Genomic DNA, 19,234 nt, shown 5'->3' with positions numbered 1-19,234 from the left:
CAACTCTTTAAGGAATACATTAACAATACGAAACATCTTACCTGAAGGATATCAAACACCTAAAAAAAATTGCTGATAGGTAAATCAGAGAACTGGCTGTTCTCTAACTAGTCTGATGATATTCTCAAAGGAGGAAATCATTATGTAATTATTTTCTTGAGTCATGCAGCATCATCAACCACTTTTTTATGAATTTTATGACATGCTAATTTCCCATCTGTCCCAAGTAATATAGACTCTACACTTTAGCTCCTTCACCATAGCTTAACAGCAAAATTGCAAAAAATAAATGTCTGTTCAGTCCTTCCAAAGGTTAGGTTTAGATGAGAATGATCATCTTTGGATTGGAGGGAGCATTCCCAATCAAACATATCTCTAGCATTTGTTATTAATGCCTCCATGTTGACAGCCACCAATAAAAACCACTTTCTTGCTCACAGGGTTTGTAATACTTATGCCAAACAGCTTCAGCAGGTGCAAACAGATGGCTGACATTTCTGTTAAGCCATAAAATGCAGAATACTACTGTCCTGCCACTCCTAACTGGAATCAATTAAGTATGAAGCAGGATATCAGGCTATGAATCACAAGTCATTTGTTTCCTGTAAATTGCATAGTTTGTTGGGTTTTGTTTTTAATGCTTCAATTCATGGAAGCCCCAGGGGTGGCAGGAAAAGCAGCAAAAGAGAGAGGTCATATATACTTGAAGCAGTTAAATTGGAAGGTGAGCTTCCCTGATAAAATCTCTGAAAATAAAGCTGGTTTTGGAGGATATTGCCATATTCCATCTCTGATGCCATATTCCCTCTTGTTTGATCTTCTGAATTCCTTTCTAAAATATGCTGGATCAATTACTTATGCTGTGCTTCTATGGCTAAACCTGGACCAAAACAAATAACTATAACCTTTCTTGAAATTATTTTTCTGAGCTTGATCCTTTCACTAATGCCCTAAAAATAGTTGTATCAGGACTGCTAATACATGCAGAAATCCACAGCAGAAGGGGCTTCAAGGGATATTTAAGAGCTTTTTAGCTAGCTTTGGGAACTCACAGTCTAATTTTAGACAGAACAACATTGCTGCAAACAGAGGCAACTGAGTGGCAAAAGGACAAAGGGCAGAAAAAACTTCAAATGTGAAATACAAAATTAAAACAAAGAGGAAAAGATTATCAAGAATCTAAATAAATCTCCAATTTTACCCCTCTGGTTCTGATTTGTATACTGAAATGTAAGAGGAAGGTATGAATATATCAATAGAAATTTCATTTCACTTCATGCCCCTGTTTTATATCTTCAGTTTTCTCGGAGTCCATCACAGTCCTTTGCTAATTCCTGCCAAAAAAGGTGAATAAATGGCAAAGGTAAATAAGCAACATTTGCATATAGGGTGGGTGTGGTGACATTATCTCAAAAGAGTAAGTTGATGTGACAATGTTTTACATATGAGCTGGTAACTGCTAGTGAGCTTACACTCCCTGTTTTTAACCTTTAATTTGTGGGAATGCTGTTCACAGAAATTAACTCCCTTTACTTAATCTTTATTTTTTCAGTACCTTCAAATTGGAGCTGTCGTTGTTAATGTTTTGAGAAGTTGTTCATTTTCCCAGGACTTTCTGTGGGTTCCTGTTTGTCACATGATTCACTCTTCCAGAGAGGAAGAATGGAGAAACAGCAGAGGCCTTTTTCCACGTTACTTGAGCAAGGAGGATTTCATAGTCTGGGAGATTCAGGGTAAAATGTTCATATTCAAAGACTATTACACACCTTTCAGATAGCCTTGAGCCACCCCAGTCTCTGACTCTGGCAGTTAACCTCCAAAATATAAGTCGTGAGAAGAATACATTGAATCCAGAAGTGATCAAATCCATGAAAGCTGGTGCTGAGCATAAATGTTCACATCTATATTTGCCAAACTTCTAGCAAAGCAGAGACATTTCCCTGAGTGTTCTCACTCGCTTTCTCCACTCCCACCCTCTCTGTGCCTCAAACCACAGGAGTTACAGAGCTTGAGGATTGCATCTGTGATATAAAAAACAGAGTTTAGTGGCTGACTGAGTCTTGGCAACCTGAAAGGGCAGCTCAGCCCTGTCAATGTGACAGGTTAGAGCTCTTTAGTTTTCTCAAGATCCCTTTAAAAATCCTGCATTAACTCCAGGGGATATTTTACCATTCGCTGGTGGAGGGTGTAGCAGCCAGATTTGCCACCCACCCACTTATTCATTCACGTAAATATTTCAATTTTCAGATTAATTGTTAAATGTCATTGTTTTTCCCTAACTGCCATGGCTACCCAAGTGAGGGCTGCTTAAAATTTTTCTGTTCAACAGAGAAAATTTTAAAAAACAGCAAAATGCAGATTTGTCCAAAGTATCTTTTTGTTTTGAGGCAAAGGGGAAGATAATTTATTCTCACAACCAAGGAATGTTTGTTTTTCCATGATTTCCTTACAAAACAAAATATGATAAATAAAATGAATCTGCATAAGCAACTTGTTCAAGTCAATATTCACAGAGGAAAAATCATGTTTTATGGTGATGTCAGTTAAAACCAAGGAATCTTTGCATATTCTCAAGTAGAAACACCACATATGGTTTCAGTATATAGCTTCTATGCTGTTAAAAACATAATCCAACTTTTTCCTATCGTCTTTTTTTAGGGGAAGTAAACTGTTGAAGATACATTTGTCAAAGCTTGATCTGATGTTGGAAGAACACACTGGTAACATAAAATAAGTTGCAAGGAATGCATATAGAGACTAATAGTCTGCCTGTCATGAATGCTTTGAAATATATATTTCCATTTAATTTGTCAGAAATTAGAAAGAGCTATAAAAATAAAACGATTAATTTCTGGTTCCTAGGTGGGCAGCTTTTGCAATGGAATTTGGAAGCAATTTATGTGATGGAACTGGCAAGATACACACCTGAGATGACATGGAGACACTGGGGAGCTTTGAAAGAAAGTTATATAAATGTGAAGTAAGGATGAAAGAGGGGAAAAGGAAATGAAGATAAAAAGAACTTAAATACCTGAGGGCAAGGTAAATGGAAAGCAAAGGCCTCAGATTCTTTGCTGTGTATTCTAGGACCCAAGTTATATGATCAGTGATTTTTCTTTTCTAAAACCAAAAGAAAATGTCAATGTAAATTTGTTCCTGGCAGAGGAAAGATGCTCGTAGGATAGAGGGTTTTCTCCATCACTCATTTGAGAATGGCAGTGCTCAAATAGTTGGGAAATTTAACAGCACAGGGTGTCTTATTGGTGAGTTCCTCTAGAGAAGAGTCATATTCTGCAGAGAAAATTCTACTTTACCTTCACCTGGTGGAGCTGATTTTAACTCTCTGTAAAAGACCATGGGATACTCATGGAAAAGATTCCTGCAATGTCCCTAAGCATGTGCCTTTTTTGTATATTCTTTGTAACCTCTGCCATGGAGGTTTTGGGTTCTTCCTGTGCCATTTCAGTTTGCTTCTTTGCTATGCTAAGGTTGCTGTCATTTGCATAACACCTTCCTTGGATATTTGCTGCACTTTTTACAGGCAACAGCAAGAACAGAAATATAATTCTGATGTTAATTATCTGAGAGTGTGTACATCACTGGAGAAGCAAAGGAATGCATTTCCAGAAAACCATTCAATGCAAGTGATTTTTAAGGCTCTGTTGTGACTACTGGATTTAAACGCTAAAAAACAAAAATGCAGCTGGGACATCTAAACAAGGTGACAAAGCCACTATTAAAAAGACTAGGTAGAGTGGCTAAGAGGCAGCCTGCTTGGTACAGCAGACTGAAAGGGGGTTAGTTGAGGGTGATTATTTCACTTTGACAATGCAGTCACTGCGCTCTAGAGGTACTGTCAGAGTCAGAAACCTACTATGAAAACTTCAGAAAACTAAAGCAGCTCCTGTGTGTCTTACTCCACAGTAAGCTATCACGAGACAGTGTTCAAATTGTGATGAAAAGCACAATGCTGTGGTTATTTATACTCTAATTTCACATGAAGGGAGACACTAGAGGAAGTGAAGATATTTATGGATGATTACTTAGTCAAATACTCTGGTTCTCACAAAAGGCTTCTAATTTCTTATAGCTTGCCACAAAGTAGGGATGAATAAAATAAAAATAAAAAAAAAAGAGAATGCCTTAACCCTTCAGAGTGAGAGAAATGTGGTAAGCGGAAAGTAGAACTCGGTTGTCCATGGGAAGCATTCTGTCTGTCTTTCGTGAGAGTGGAGGTGGCTCTTGTGGGCATCCTGATTATTTGGGACTCAATTTGCAGGAAACTTATCCAAGTACTACTTTGATTTAGATCACTAAGTGCTTGAGACTTGTGATCTCAAAAATGGAGCTGCAGAAACCCTGACATAAATCTGTGGAAAGAGCAATACATTTCTGATGTGAATAACTGTTTTCAGCTCTGTTGACAGTGTAGGAAAAGGAGAATCTCAATGCTGCTTGGGAGATTCTGTGGATCAACATGTAGGGATAACCAGGGTGACCTGCAAACCACTGCTGAGGTGCAAAGAGTTGATTTATTCCATTCCCTCACTAACAACCCCAACCCAAAGCATAACTAGCCATGAGTGAGTACAACAGATTGGTTGAGCAGAGGAGAAATTAGAAGACAACAGCAGAGACTGATAAAAGATGTTTGATGTCACTGACACCAAAAAAAAAAGGCTGATATTCTGACATGAAGAAAAGTGAGTGCCAGAGAGATGAAAGAATTTGGTGAAGCACATGAAAATTAATAAATAAAAATATCTGTTAGGAGGTATTTGTTCAAAATGTAGACAAGAACTATCTCCAGTGAAACTAAACCATCTCCACTCAAAATTAAAAGCTAAAAGCATAGAAAGGCAGCAAGTCCAAGTGAGGTACTAGGAATATTTTGTAAGTGGCTGAAAAGGTTTTTCCTGACTCTATTGAAATTTGGGAATAGACTCTTGATAAGAGTGTAGGGTCCACAAAAAAATTCACTTACTTAACATGTTCAGCTGAATAGCATAGACCTATGATTTTACCTCTTCTAGGAAACAACAGTGTTATTACACAACATAAAATTATAAAAAGAAGTAAAGATAATAATATATGTTAGAAAATACAAAAACCTTAGTAAGAATTTAAGGTAGTGTACATTCAGTTTAGCTTTAGTCTCACTAGTGAAAAAGGCAGTGAGCAGAATAATGTTAGATGTGGGAAAGGAGACTGTTAGAACCAAGATCACCACAGGTTGGAATCAGCTGTAACAACCAGAAGCAATTCAGAGTGGTATTAGCTACCTTAGATAGAATAAAAAAGTCTTAATTAAAAGTAACTACATTTACATTGGCTTTATAGGCAGTAAATTAATAACATATACTAATATGCTAATATGTGTGCTAATATATACTAACATGCTACCATTCAAATAGCAGTTCATTCACCTTCCTATCTTCAGCTAAATCTCACCCTTTGTTTGAATTCATTTTTGTCACATCTTATTGTATCAGACACTAATAGTACCCAAATGTTTGATAGATTCTGTATTCTGTCATGGCAGAATTTCTGCATTCTTATGTGTTTCTTTGTTTTTTTGCCTTTTTTTTTCCTGTAAACATACCTGGTATGTTTACAATGATAACTTAGTTCTCAATCTCCTGCAATGATTTGCATCTTTTTTTAAGTGGATGTTCAGCTTTCAGGCTGTAATTACCATGACCTTCAATCCTGTTTTTGAGCATTGTCAGTACTGCTGAGATTCTTCAATGCCTTGATAGATTTGCTTGGGATATTCATTGTTGGACCTGCAATCCTGTGCACCAGCTCTCTCAGAATTGTTGATTTTCCCATTCCTTCACCTCAGTACATTCAACTGCTTACATTAGCATTCCTTTAATCATGGTATTTTCCATTTCCATAACTTTGTTCCCAATGTCTCTCATGCTCTCTTCCCTAGCTCAGTGGCCCACAGTGAAAACTGAGGCAATGCATTCATTCATTTCAAGGATACACAAACCTCTCTGTGCAGCTCCTGACAGTGGAAGGTCCAGTTTTATGTGTTATCCCTCTTTGCCTCTTACAGTCCTCCATATTATAGCCTCCAATATATTCTGCACCATCACTTTGTGCTTTAATTTTTCTGTTCAGGGCACACAGTTCAATACTCCACTTCATTAAAACTCATCTTCCAACATATCTCTGGCACTGTAACTCTCACTTTCAGCCTGATGCATTTCAGCATTAATTCTGTTTCATCATTTTGCTCCCTAGATGCCTGGAATTTCTATGCAAGCATTACTAACTTGTTTATATTTTGACAGTTTTTCTCTCTCTGTTTCATTAAGAATATGTTTTCTAACTTTCAGTGATGACATACACACCATTTTCTACAGCAAAGGAAAATAACAGGAATTTGGGGCGACTCATAGCTTTTCTAGTCAGTTTGGGTTAATCTTTTGTCAATGTGAAAAACAGCCTCCAGTTTCTCCAGCCCACAGTTATGTTGATTTCTTCTGTCAAACTCTTCAGAGAAGGCGATTTGACTTCCTGTATGATTTCTTCCAAGACATTTTGAACAAACCTTTCTTCCCTTCAATGTAAGAAGAATTACCCAATGGTTTCTGTTAGTGTTCATTCTCAAACTGTGGACTGCATTTTGAATCAATCTGTGTCAAACTATGTTTATTTGATATGAAGCAATACTTTGCACTTTGGTAGTGTGTTCTGCTTGAGCTAGTCAACTTGCTTTACAAATATGCATCTCCCCAAAGCTCTTTTTGATATCAAAATGTAATTATTTAGGTTAGCACATGGTTTAAAGCAGACACCTAGAGAAGCCACAGGAAAGTTGCTTCTAAAACTCTGATGTGGCTGCCAGAATTTGTTTGGTCTCTGGTTTAATTTGGCATAGCTGGGTTTATGTTCCTCCACGCTAGTGGCAGTGCTTGGGTTACCTTCTGAAGTGAAATTCATATTAAAAGATTTATGAGTAAGTTATTCCTGTAGGGTTTGTTAAGCTTTCTCTTAAGATCTGTTTTATTCAATATTCATATTTAAGCACTTCTGTCTTTATTAGATGTTTTTGTTCTTATTCCTAGGAAACTACCAGAACCTGGAGGTTTCCAAGGTCTCTGACTGAAGAGATTTGAGCTGCAAATACATAAAGAAAAAATCTACACCTCACAGTTATAATCTAGAACCCAATCTAAAACCCAAGTAAGATGTTAGAGGAAACCTGTGGAATTCTGTGTATAATGTCAAACGAGAAAACTGTCTGCTGCATGTGATATTTTCCCTCTCCCTATCCCCACATAAGGCTCTGCTCCTCTGAACTGGCAGATAAAAAAAAAAAAAAATCAAACCATCCTGAATTCATAGCCCTGCTCTTGAGCCTCTTCTCAAGATGAAAAGCTTTCACTTCTTAACTGCTTAACTATCCAATCAACAATCTGTATAATCTAAAATAATAGACTGAAGATATTCATTGCAGGTGAGTGTGTGTGTTCTTTAAAATGTTTTGGTTTTTTTCCATGTAAAAGTGATAAAATCAATATAGTAAAAATATACCTGTGTATAGTAAAAATATATACCATGACATACCCTGGAATAAAAATAAATGAAATTAAGAACAAAATTAAAATCCTACAATGCTGAAGGAAGTGTAGACCAGGTAGAACACACTGAAGATTGTGCTAGGACTCACAGTGTGCTTTCCTTCTAAGAATAAGAGGGGGAAATGCCAGCCATGTTATTGCTTAAAAAGATAGATTTTGGTCTGTGAAAAATTTAGATGAGAGCACCTAGTGAGCTTTATTACCTTCAGACTTATGCAGATGGTGAGTGGGTTTAATTCAGAGTGAAGACTTACATGCCAAAAGTTCTCATACATCCTGGTTTTGGCACTCAGGAGGTTTTTTAGGATATGGCCCTTATGGCAGGATTATAAAATTCTTGCTTATGTTGCATTGCAAACTATTGCACCGAGCTTTCACCTCTTTTCTGCTTTGTTCATAATATGAGAAATTTCATTCATTAAGTGGTATTTTTCTGTGCTTTCCTGTTGCTGGACAGTTACCTATCACCATTTGTGCTCTTAATGAATTCAGATCAAATACTTTGAAGTGAGGTGCTGCTCACTGTGAGTAGGAGCATCACAAAATGTTCATGTGGTGCATAAGTCACCAGAATATTTTGAAAAATCATGCAAGTAGCTCCACAGTTATTTAAAAAAAAAACCATAGAAGTATTTTGCATCTCCGAATTCTTTTTCTTACTAAGGACTCACCTTTTGCCTTTTTATGAATTTTTGTTTTGCTCTCAGGCATTTATTTTTCTCTGTTCTAGTCCAGTTGCTTGGGAAATGACTGTGTAAAGGTTTTTTGCAGAAAAATAATTAGTAGGAAATCCATTAGGAGATTACATATGGAATACACACAGATATTTTCTACTCATGCTTACATTTCCTGTGTCTCTGCAGAGTGTCACCCACTTCTGATTAAGGAGGTTTATTTGTCTCACAACTTGTCTCAGGTACTATACTGACTGCAGTTTATAATCACTGTGTAGTTAGTGCAAGATCTACTCTGTTGATAATCATTGGAGGGAGAAGGCGACATACTGAGAATTAGTTTCCCTTCAGATTTGTCTTTTAGCTGAAGACAGATTTATTCTCAACTGATCAGCTGAAGATCAACTTATTATTTATTTTTTTGGTAAGACTAGAATAGTAAAACAGATGTCTATGCTTCCTTACTGTGCCTTTAATACCTCTACAGAATCTCTGCAATATATTCCAATATTGACCTAGCTTACTGGTATACTCTTGAAACATCTATTTATTTGTTTCACTCCACATTATTGACCTCAGTACTTCCATTTTATGGGTGTTGATAGACAGATACAGAAGAAATTTGCCCTTTCAGTTTGTAGATGGAATCTGTGTTGAGCCTCCAGAATTCCATAACATCAATAATTCAATCAGAGTCCCATAAAGCAGAGTATTGGTTTCTTCACTGTAACATCATTTGGATGCATTTGTGTATTGATGTATATGCTCATCTTGAATTATAAAAGTAATATATATACTGTGAAATCCTAAGCTGATTGTCTGTGAACCTGGGAAAAAAAAAATAAAAGAGAGGCTTTGTTTTACATATGGCATATTTCTGTCGTTTGCACTGTTTTCCAGATAACCATCTGTAACAGAGAAAGGATGGCAAGAAAACTGATTTCTCATACTTGGCTGCCAAGATTCATTAATATCTGCTTAGTATGGCACATTGCCTAATCAGAGGCTGGTTGGACTCTCCATTGCAGGTTTCAAACAATAATGTGTTTAGAGCCTGCCTTTGGGCAGGTCTTTTGGCATCAATCTAACAAATTTCTGCACATGATTAAACCTTGTTCAGAGCTGAATCTGGAAGGGAGGCAGGGAGGCAGGGAGGCAGGGAGGCAGGGAGGGAGGGAGGGAGGGAAGGAGGGAAGGAGGGAAGGAGGGAAGGAGGGAAGGAAGGAAGGAAGGAAGGAAGGAAGGAAGGAAGGAAGGAAGGAAGGAAGGAAGGAAGGAAGGAAGGAAGGAAGGAAGGAAGGAAGGAAGGAAGGAAGGAGGTGAGGAAAAGAGAAAGGACTAACAAGATAATGTAGAGCACAAAGTGAGTTCTGGCTGCCAGCAAAGCATAGTGCCTTTGGTCAGTGGAAGTCTAGGGAGCTCATTTGGGCTGGAATATAGAAGTGTGAGTATCAGGTGATAACAAACCATAGCACCAAGAGAGACTGAAATCAACCACCTGAAATTAAGGCACGTTACCCAGCAAACTTAGTAAGTCAATAAGGTACTCCAGGTGCTTGATCCAAACATTGCTTGAATCAGTGTGAAGGTTTTCCAGCAGACTTCATGTTCCCTACTACCTGCAACTCAAAATCCACCGACGTATAGTTGTATCTGGGTCAGGAGAACAAAGTCACAGCAGCATGAGGAAAATCCAAGGGATCTAGCAAAGACCAAAAAATAAAAATAATAGCTTTATTATAAAAATAAAATTATTAAAAAAAAAGTTTTATTAACTTTATTAACTATCTTTATTGACTTTATTAACAAATAGATATACTGATCAATGCATAATTGTATGAAATATTACTCGTATAATGCTTTCTTCATTTTTTTACTTAAATTTTGGCCCATTTTAATGAATCTCCCCTCCAGCTGTCTATATGTAGAGATCTTCTTAAGATTAATTGACTGAAATTGGTATGACCTCTGTGAGAGATATTTGATAATAATTACTATTTCTGTTGTTATTTTTACCACAAGGAACAGTAAATGATCCATATTACAAAATAGCAAATAGAGAGTGCTACAGTAACACTATTTTAATACTATGGTGGGAAAATCTTGATGTGCGTTCTTTCAATTAAAGTGATTATTTTGTTTTGCTAAAGAAAATATGAAATGAAGGCTGAATGGGAAAAAAGATCGAAAAATTCACGTTGAATTCTGGAGATGAAAAATCCAGATGCAGAATATTCAATAGTATGACAGACTTTCTACAATGTCTACTTTGTCTTATTTTCTCTTAATTTATCCCAAACAGCTTTCAGAACTCATGTGAGATCTCACATATTTTCATTTGTGATTATGATGCAACAAGTCCTGTGTTGCTTTTCCAGCAATTTCACCCCTGACTCGTGCAAGAATCAGAATTAATAACATACAGGGGATTATCAAAGAGGTAAGGAGGCAGTGAGCCATCTCAACTTTCAGGGATGACTGTGTGTTTCAGAGACACAAACTTTTTATAATCCTCAGGATCTCACAACAGCAACGATAACAACAAAGCAACAAAACCCCTAAGCCAATCAACACAGTAAGGTCAGTTTTTCCCTTCTTAGTGGCTTGAAAGCACCACCTTTGCCACCTTTCGCCATTGCTGAAGCAATTAAAAATTGCTGTCTGCCAATATGTGATGGTTTAACTCCTTTTGATCACTCCTCAAGTGCGGATGAGCCTCTGACCTTCCACATCCATGCCTTTCATATCCATTCCAGAGCTTAAGAACACTCCTGTACTTAGCCTGTCCTAACACTTAAAACTATCCTCCACTGGTAGTAAACAATGATGAAAAATCACTACAGCAATCCTTTTGTTCACTGCAGTGACATTTCCTCTAATTAAATTTTCATCTCTGAAGGTATTTGGGCCTCTCTAGCCCATCTGGGATATGTTTGCCCTCAGCATTGCCGCAGGCCAAATGTATTTTTGTTGATACGCCGAACAGCATGCTGTCCTCAGCGACTGTGGATATTCCCCACTGGTGGTTTATTCAGAAGATTATTTCACTGGTTTCAAAGTACTTTTTCTGAAGGTTTTTTTTTTTCTTCTTTTCTTTTTTTTTTTTTTTTAAGAGACAGTGAGTGCTGAGTGCCCCCCTGATGCCCTCTTTTCCATGAATACACGTTCGTTTCAAGGCGTTTTTCCAACAGGCTGTGTGTAGTCATTTGATGGGATAGAGGGGACTGTGCTTCCACAGAGGCCAAGAGTCACTTGAGGGACTTTCTCTTCATTATATTTTTCTGTGCTTTGAGCATCAGCCTCAATTAAACTAATTAGGGGTGGCTGATTTAGGAAGGGAACTCTGTCTTGTGATGCAAAGAACAACAAAATAGTGCATGCGGCAAGAGGCTTTGCAGAGCTCATTTTATTCCTCCATGGTAGGACATGTCTGGCAGAATAAACTAGTTTGCATCTCTTTTTACAATTCCTGTGTCACCTCTCCCAGCACGTCTCAGCAGCCAAACTGCAGAAGGTCATTTTTGCACATATGCACAAACTGCTACAGTAAAAGATATATGAAGTTTATTGACTTCAAAGGAGAAAGGCATGGATCACTGCAAAATGTAATGGAAGTGTTTTCTCATTTCCTTGTGGATAATAGAGGCCAATGGGACGAGTGTTTCCATATTGGCTATGCATCATAGATATTTTTCTAATTCTTGTGAGATAATAGAGTCTCATCCTAAATGGAAGACTGTATGAGTTCTTTTAGTGTAATTGTTGGTTTGATTGTACCAAAGGTCTGATATAATTTAGGAATATCATATTTTAGTAAAAGTTGAGGTTTCATTTCCAAGGAAACCTGATTATTCAGTAATTAACATTCTGAAACAATTTTATCATACTGAGAGACCTGGGCAAAGGTAGCAACCTTCATTACCAGAAACTATCACTTTGCAAATTACTCCTCAAACTTTCTAAAAATTTCCACAGTCTCTTTTCTTTCCCCCCAACTTTTGCACTGAAATAAATGCAAGGGCAACTTGCTGAAAGAGAGGAAAGGACATGAAGAAAATAGGAACAAGCCACCTGTGGATTATTGACATTTCTGTGGCTAAAATTCAATAATTCTAAATAAAATCATGCTGTTTGGAAAGCAAAATTATGGCTTTCAAAGTTGCATAGTTGGACTTTTCCTTGCTTTTTAAAAGTCAAAACTTGTAACTTGTGAGGAGTTGCTTTGTTTACTAGGTTAAAAATATTGGAATGTCATTTAAGAGACAGTGAATGCTTTGGCTGTCCTGTCTGGATTGCATCTCTCTTACTGTTGCACACCCAAAGAAGGTGAACTGTCATTTCCACTTCTGCAAACAGAGTGAGAAACTGGGATGTAGGCATGTCAAATTGGAGCAAAGATGGTGTTTTATGCTAATTTTGCACAGGTGCAAATGAAACAAAGGAAAAAAGAAAGGCAGTAGAGAGTTGGACGTGTACTTCTGGTTTCAGGCTTTGCTTTTGCATTACAAAGCTCAATTCTCTATGACATCTGTGTAAATGCAGAATTCCTCTTAGGATATCATCTGTATTACTCTGGATTGACCTCAAAATGAATTCAAAATCTGGCAATGGCAGGCAAACTCACTCTCTGATTGACCAAACCTATGGCAGAAACCTTGAAGAGTTAGGGATATTTAGTGTGGAAGAAGAACAATTTCTGAGGGAATGCTGTGAAATTATTGCAATTACCCTGGTAGTTTTGGATAAACACTTTTAAGGGTTGAAATACCATCTCAGTGAGTTCTGAGAAGCTGTGTGTTATCTGTCAGGCTCTTCCAAATCTTTCCATGGATCTCTGATTATACTTTCTAATCTCTGAAATGCTCAGTTATGCAAGAGGCAGTGAAATTACATTGTAAAATTGGCACAGATATTTATTGGTCCTGGAGATTTTTCCTTTTCAGATTTTGTACAGCTCAAGGTGCTCAGGCTAAACAAAAAACATATTTAGTACTGCATTTGTTCATTTTCTTCTTAAAATTCCAATAAGATAGACTTCCATTCCCCATTTGATAACCACTGTTTTACCAACCCAACACCACATAAATAACGCATGGATGACAAGCCTGTGGGGAAATGGGTCTGAGACCCATTTTTGCTTCCTTTCAGGACAGAAGTTATTCTTTAGCATATGTGAAAATGGATGCATCACGACTCTAGGATTAGGCAGAAAAGGAACAGCTGCAAGAGCACAATAAACTTAGGTCGCATTGTGAACTTCTTTAAATTTAAAGAATAGCAGTAGCTGTGTCTCACAAGTAAAAACTGTCAGCACAGTTAGGTTTAGTATTTTATCTGGGGAGTTCAAGCTACCTTTTAGGTATCAAGGGAGCTGTCTGTACTGACAAGAATTCCCTAGCTGGAGTCCAAGCTCCTGTCTCTTTGCTTATAAAATAAGTAAATTTACATAGATGAAAAAAAAGTTCTTAATGCCCTTCTAACAGTAATGTTTTTCACACACGCAATCTCATTTTGAGAGAAAATATTTGTTGATGTAAAAAATAATAGCAGACCCAAAGAAACTTGCATAAAAACCAAAGAAAAAGGATTTTATGACTGTTTTAAACCAAATGTTTAATTTCACCAGGAAATGGAAGGGTCCATTTTATACAGGACTCTTCTAATGATGTTGCTGATATGTTTTTTTCAGAAATGCCTTGAGGAAATCCAAGCACCTGAGGAATCTACATAAGAAGATACCTCATCCTTCCAGAAACTTGCTAAAAAGGAGTGAGAGAAAGGCCTTTTTAGCTGGCTCAATGCAGCCCAGGTAGGAATGCACCTGGCACTGGATGCAGGCAACAGCTGTCTCACCAGCATCCATAATCTGTACTGGTGGCTTGCTGGCTGTACCAGTGTGCCCTGAATGCAAAAAGCATCTGTTTCACATTTATTCATTTACTCAGATGGCATTATCTACATTACTTGCTACCTTTGGACACAAGACTCTCATTTATAATTCATAGTACACAGATGCTTACAGAGAGTAGAAGCTTTGGCTACATTACCTGTCACTCTCAGTATATTTTGTATTCATGGTGGGTAAATATACAAGTCTGAAGCTGCCATATTGTGTATGACTATCTATAATGCATTAGCAAACAGTTGTTTGATCATTTTTACTGTCATTCTTTATAGTTGGAATGATGTTAGAATGAAAAATGAAACAAACTGTGGGCTCAGTCTCCCTAATTTCCTTCTTCTGCTCTCTCTCCCTTTTTGTGCAGTGTTGGTACTTTCTAAGATTTTGGAAAATGAAGGTGGTTTTGTCTCATTTTGTTTCTCATGCACTTCTCTTTATATGATCATCATTCAGGACTCAGTCAGCTGTTCAGTAAGTTCACTAGTGCAGCTGGCTTCAGAAGAAGGTGATTCCTATTCTTTGCTTTCGTGGGCTCATAAATCCAGCCTGCTGAAAATATTAAAAGGAGAAAAATTCTCAGGCAGGAGTAAAGCATATCAGAAAGAGGGAGTGAATGTAACTGGGGAAACATTTACTCAAGATTACATATTAAGCAATTTGCTCTTTAGTACTGAAGGAATACATAGAGAAAATATATTAACTGTACTTACCAAGAGCCCTCTGAATCCATCAAATACTGTTAAAAACAACCATTTTTGAACAAGGAGAACATTTGGTATACTGTGCTTTGTTTTTAAAAGCTATTTTTAGTGCAGTAAATATTAAAGAATGTCATTGTCCCTTGCATGAGCTCTCACTCATATTTTAGGAAGCTTTACCAGAGATGCTTGACTTAAGAACCCATTAAAATGAAAATATACTCGGGAACCTTGCAGGAATAGTGCTTGAAGACATGGGCTCCAAGCATGCTTGGCAGCCTGGAAAGCTTACAGAGCTCTCAGAACAGGAATGCCATCACATTAAAGAATTAGCATAGCCCCAGGCACCAGGTTTTTTTAGCTTTTTTTTTTTTCCAGTAGATATGAATGACATTTCCTATCTGAGGCAGTGTTTAAAATATTCCTCATCCACACGTAAGTTTTTAATGACTACATTAAAAAGCAAAAGGTTGGTTTGTTCCTGTTGACATTTTTTCCTGTTCCTCTCTCTCATTGGGCACTGCATCTCAAATAAAGTTCTGATGCTCATCTCTCCTTCCACAAGGTTCTCACTCTCTCCAAATATTACTACTGCCTCCTCCTCAGGCTTTTTCTGCTAGGCAGAACCACTTCTGTCATTCTTCCTGAAGTCTACCAGATGCCACAAATTCAGCAAAACTCCCACAAAAATCCCTGTAGAGTCTTTTACCTTCTCAGCACTGCCTCCAGATCACTCTTTGAAAATGCAAATAAGATATATTAATAAGTACAGAAAGAAACCGAGTATCAGTACCTGATAACATAAAATTAACTTCTCTTTTCACTGACCCTAGTCTATGAGAATTGAACTTGGGGAAAATTGGAGAAATAATCAGTCAGCAGCCTCATCAATCAAGTCAGCAGCTTAGGCTGCTAATTATTCCCTGGTGTGGATACCTTGGCTCTTCTGACCACTCACCAAGGAAATTCAGGTTATTGATTCCACTACATGAAAATAATCCACCTAACTGTCAGTTTCTTTCTCGTGGGAAATCTTCTTGCATAAAGTTTTCTGACAAAGAACATTTAACTAAAAAATATAGTTGCTGACATCTAAGATTCACAGTAAGCTAACGGACTCCATTTTGCCAGTTTGTGTACAGAAAAAGAAACCAATCAAAAGTCCCTTTTCTCCCCATTAGTCAAAACCTCTGTGTAGAGGCAGCTCATACCTTTGTTTGTAAGGCTGCAAACAGCCTGAAAGACCAGGTCAGGAAGCTGCAGTCCTCTTTGGTTCCTCACATCCACGTGGTAGAGTTTGAAATTGCTCCATCCATCAGGCTGCTGCAGAGTGTTCTTTCAGTCTTTATTCCTCACAGTGGACTAAATCTCACTGCACCACTGGCATTCATGGGGGGCAGCAGAAGTCATGACCTGGGTTTGGTGGCTTGTTCCTCCAGGAAAACCAGGAACAAGAGTGGTGTCTGGGGATAGATACCCTTAAGTGTTTCTCAAAGATATGCCAGGAGGAGTATCCTGTTTCCATGCAAGAGCTTCCAACAATTTGTCCCTGACAAACTCCACATATAGATTCCCGTTTTAGAGCCTGTGAACAGCTAAGAACAGAGAGTGAGTGAATTAGGTCAAGGAGCTGCTAAGCCATTTTGAGCTAGAACTTAAAAAGCATGATTTTTAGGCTAGCTTGGTAATTTCATGTAGGGGTCAAATATTCTCACTCTGATTTTCAATCCGCAATTCAAAATTTTGTTTGATTTCTATGTCACACTTCAGGAAGTACTGCCAATTTTCCACCAAACTCCGTTCCAATTTTCAGCAATTGCATCCTAGATATTTGAAGCTCATTGCTGAATGACTTTGGAAAGTTTGCATCAACGTTATTAACATTATTTATCCTGTAAAGCGTGTTGGAAAACTTCACTGCTAGCCCCTAAAAATATCCATGCTGGAGATATTTTTTTTCCTCTGATGGCAATGGATGCCTGCTGAAAACTCAGAATCTGGTAACAAAACTTTGGTGTCACAGAGCCTGAGAATTCTCAAGCATCACTGCCATCTTCATCTTAAATCCATAAACACTCAGTAAAGACAGTTATAAGAGACTTTCACATTTTCATGAAAAAACTGTACAATTTTGTTTTTTTTTTTTTTAAAGCCCTCATTGCTCCACTGTTCTTAGGCCACTTTGGTATAAGGATTTGTTATCTTGGCTGACAACTGCACTGAAGCCTGTAATAAGAATCTTCTCCTTTCGCTCTAACAAGCAAATTCCCTGTTTTCTGAGAATCCTTTCTAGGAAGGCAGCGCTGAATGTGTACCAGACTTGAAAAGAAAGCCCATCTATTGCTGCCATTTTTGCTTTTTATTTTTCTAATTTGCAACTCAGCTCACATCCAGGGCGGAGAAGCAATTTTGCGTGCTGAAAACGCTGCAGCTGGTTTCCTCCAGAGCTCCCTGCATTCACAGCGAGGGAGGCAGCGCTGGGCTCACGCAAGATTGGCTTAAATGGGAAATCAATACTGGTTCCTCAGCTCCTACAAAAGAGCTGAACTGGGCTGGACTGGCTCCAAGCAGAAAAAGGGAGTTAAGTGGAAAAACCTGGCTGCCAGTGGGATAGGTATTCTGCTGCAGGCGAGGCTGTTTGGGTCTCTGCCACTGAACCCATCACAAGAAGTCTGAGATAACCTGGCTTACCTCCTACCATCTGTTTTTCAGTGGAGGTTAAATATTGGAAAAATAAAAGTTGGAGGTTTGTTATTCCCTAGGCATGTATTAGTTTGTAAATACATAAATGTTTCTGTTCAGCATCAGTAGGAATTTGTACCTTGTGCTGTACTAACCAGTTACAAAAGGGATTGGAAACTTATTCTGCAGATGAAAAGTGGGATCACTGGTGTGATTCCTTGTTCTACAGCTAAGGAAAAATATGTGATCTAATTAGCAATTCCATCAGACATTGCTCAGTGATTGGAACTCAGTTTCACAGGCTCTCACTTGACAAGACTTTCTATTTAATCTCTTGTGTTTAAATTTTCTATGAAATAAATCTCAATAAAATTAATATTTCTGAAGTGTCTCTTGTGTGCCATTTTTGCTTAAATAAACTTAAAAGAAGAAAACCCAACAATGATGGTGAAAACACTGTAATAACTTGATTGTTGTGATTTACTAGATGGTCAGTCCCTCAGTTTGGTTATTCTTTAACCTCTGCTGATACTGTGCTGAATTCAGAAACATAGGTTATGAGCCATTTCTGGTTTTATTTAATAATACACCAAAAATGGAAGAAGGATGTTTTTGCTGAAGATCTTCCCTTCATTGCAGTCACATTCCTGGGGAACCTGCTGGTCCCCAAGTAGTCCCAGAGCTAGAGAGGCAAAGGGTGAATCTTACAGGGGAAGGTACAAAAATGTGTTTTTTTTCAAATACATTTGTGATTTGAGACTCACAAACCTTTATAATACTGCTATAACCTGTAAAAAATAGTGATGATCACAGGCAGGGACTTTGGGAAGATAGCACAAGGACTCTTTGAACATCAGGCAGAGTTGGATGTGAAACTGGAGCACTCCTGGTAAGTACAACGAGGAATGATGGGCTCTAAACCAGGAAGGTAGCTGAGGATAAAGCATAATTCATATTAGGACCACTGACATTAAAAATACTTGATTAAAACACCAACATCTCTGTTTTTCAGACAAATGGAAAACAGTTTTCTTTTAAGGTCTATAGTTAAACCTTGTGAACAGTCCAATTCTGCCTTAATGAAAAACTGCAAACTCCCTTAAGTGTTTTCAAGATCCCACTCATCCAATACAGAAAAGATGGTTATTTATACTCTCTCCATTCTTACTCTTACACAGTTTATACAATTTTAGTAGCTCTCCCATCTTAGAGATATTCAGGTTTTGTCTGATATGATAAAGATCTGCTTACAATACTAACAAAGCCATCAGCAATGAAAGCTTGAGCCAAGCTTTGTTTATGCAGTTTGATTTACTAGTCATTGTTATTACTCATGTGATCAAGGTCCATGATCATTGTATTTTTGCATATTGACAACAGTATGATTGTTAATGGCTTTAAAGTATTTCCTGCAGGGAAGCATGGGGATGCATACACTGTAAGCTATGGAAGGAATGGAGAAATGTGTTGATGCTCAGAAAAAGGTAAGGATCAAACAAAGGGAGTAAAAAACAGGAAAAGAAGGGGTTTATGTCTTAGGGAGCCCTCTGTTGCCACTTTAAATGAATAGGTCAAATAGAAGAAAACAGCAATATATCAGCTCTGAATTTCTTTGTAAGTCTTCATACCTGAGAATTATTTGTTAATTCTGCTACACTTTTATCCTTAAATCTATGTTATCCC

At 37.7% G+C, this 19,234-nt stretch overlaps 2 long non-coding RNA genes across 3 annotated transcripts; both read left to right on the top strand.

Moving 5' to 3' along the window:
- Positions 1–674: 674 nt before the first annotated feature.
- On the top strand, positions 675–6,742 carry LOC146437729 (uncharacterized). Its single transcript, XR_014851510.1, has 3 exons — positions 675–1,733; positions 2,863–3,042; positions 6,348–6,742. It is a non-coding gene; the product is annotated as an uncharacterized LOC146437729 (long non-coding RNA).
- A 140-nt stretch (positions 6,743–6,882) lies between these two features.
- Positions 6,883–17,876, top strand: LOC146437728 (uncharacterized). Of its 2 annotated transcripts, XR_014851509.1 has the most exons (4): positions 6,883–7,197; positions 7,298–7,471; positions 9,170–9,297; positions 13,959–17,876. It is a non-coding gene; the product is annotated as an uncharacterized LOC146437728 (long non-coding RNA). The 2 variants fall into 2 exon arrangements; XR_014851508.1 differs by having other exon boundaries at positions 6,883–7,471.
- The last annotated feature ends 1,358 nt before the right edge of the window (positions 17,877–19,234 follow it).

The sequence above is a fragment of the Lichenostomus cassidix genome, chromosome 4 (genome assembly GCF_008360975.1).
Source record: "Lichenostomus cassidix isolate B80296 chromosome 4, HeHo_3.0, whole genome shotgun sequence".
NCBI classification, from domain to species: domain Eukaryota; kingdom Metazoa; phylum Chordata; class Aves; order Passeriformes; family Meliphagidae; genus Lichenostomus; species Lichenostomus cassidix.
The sequence above is the reverse complement of the archived record's forward strand: the minus strand, read 5'-3'. Positions and strand labels throughout refer to the sequence as shown.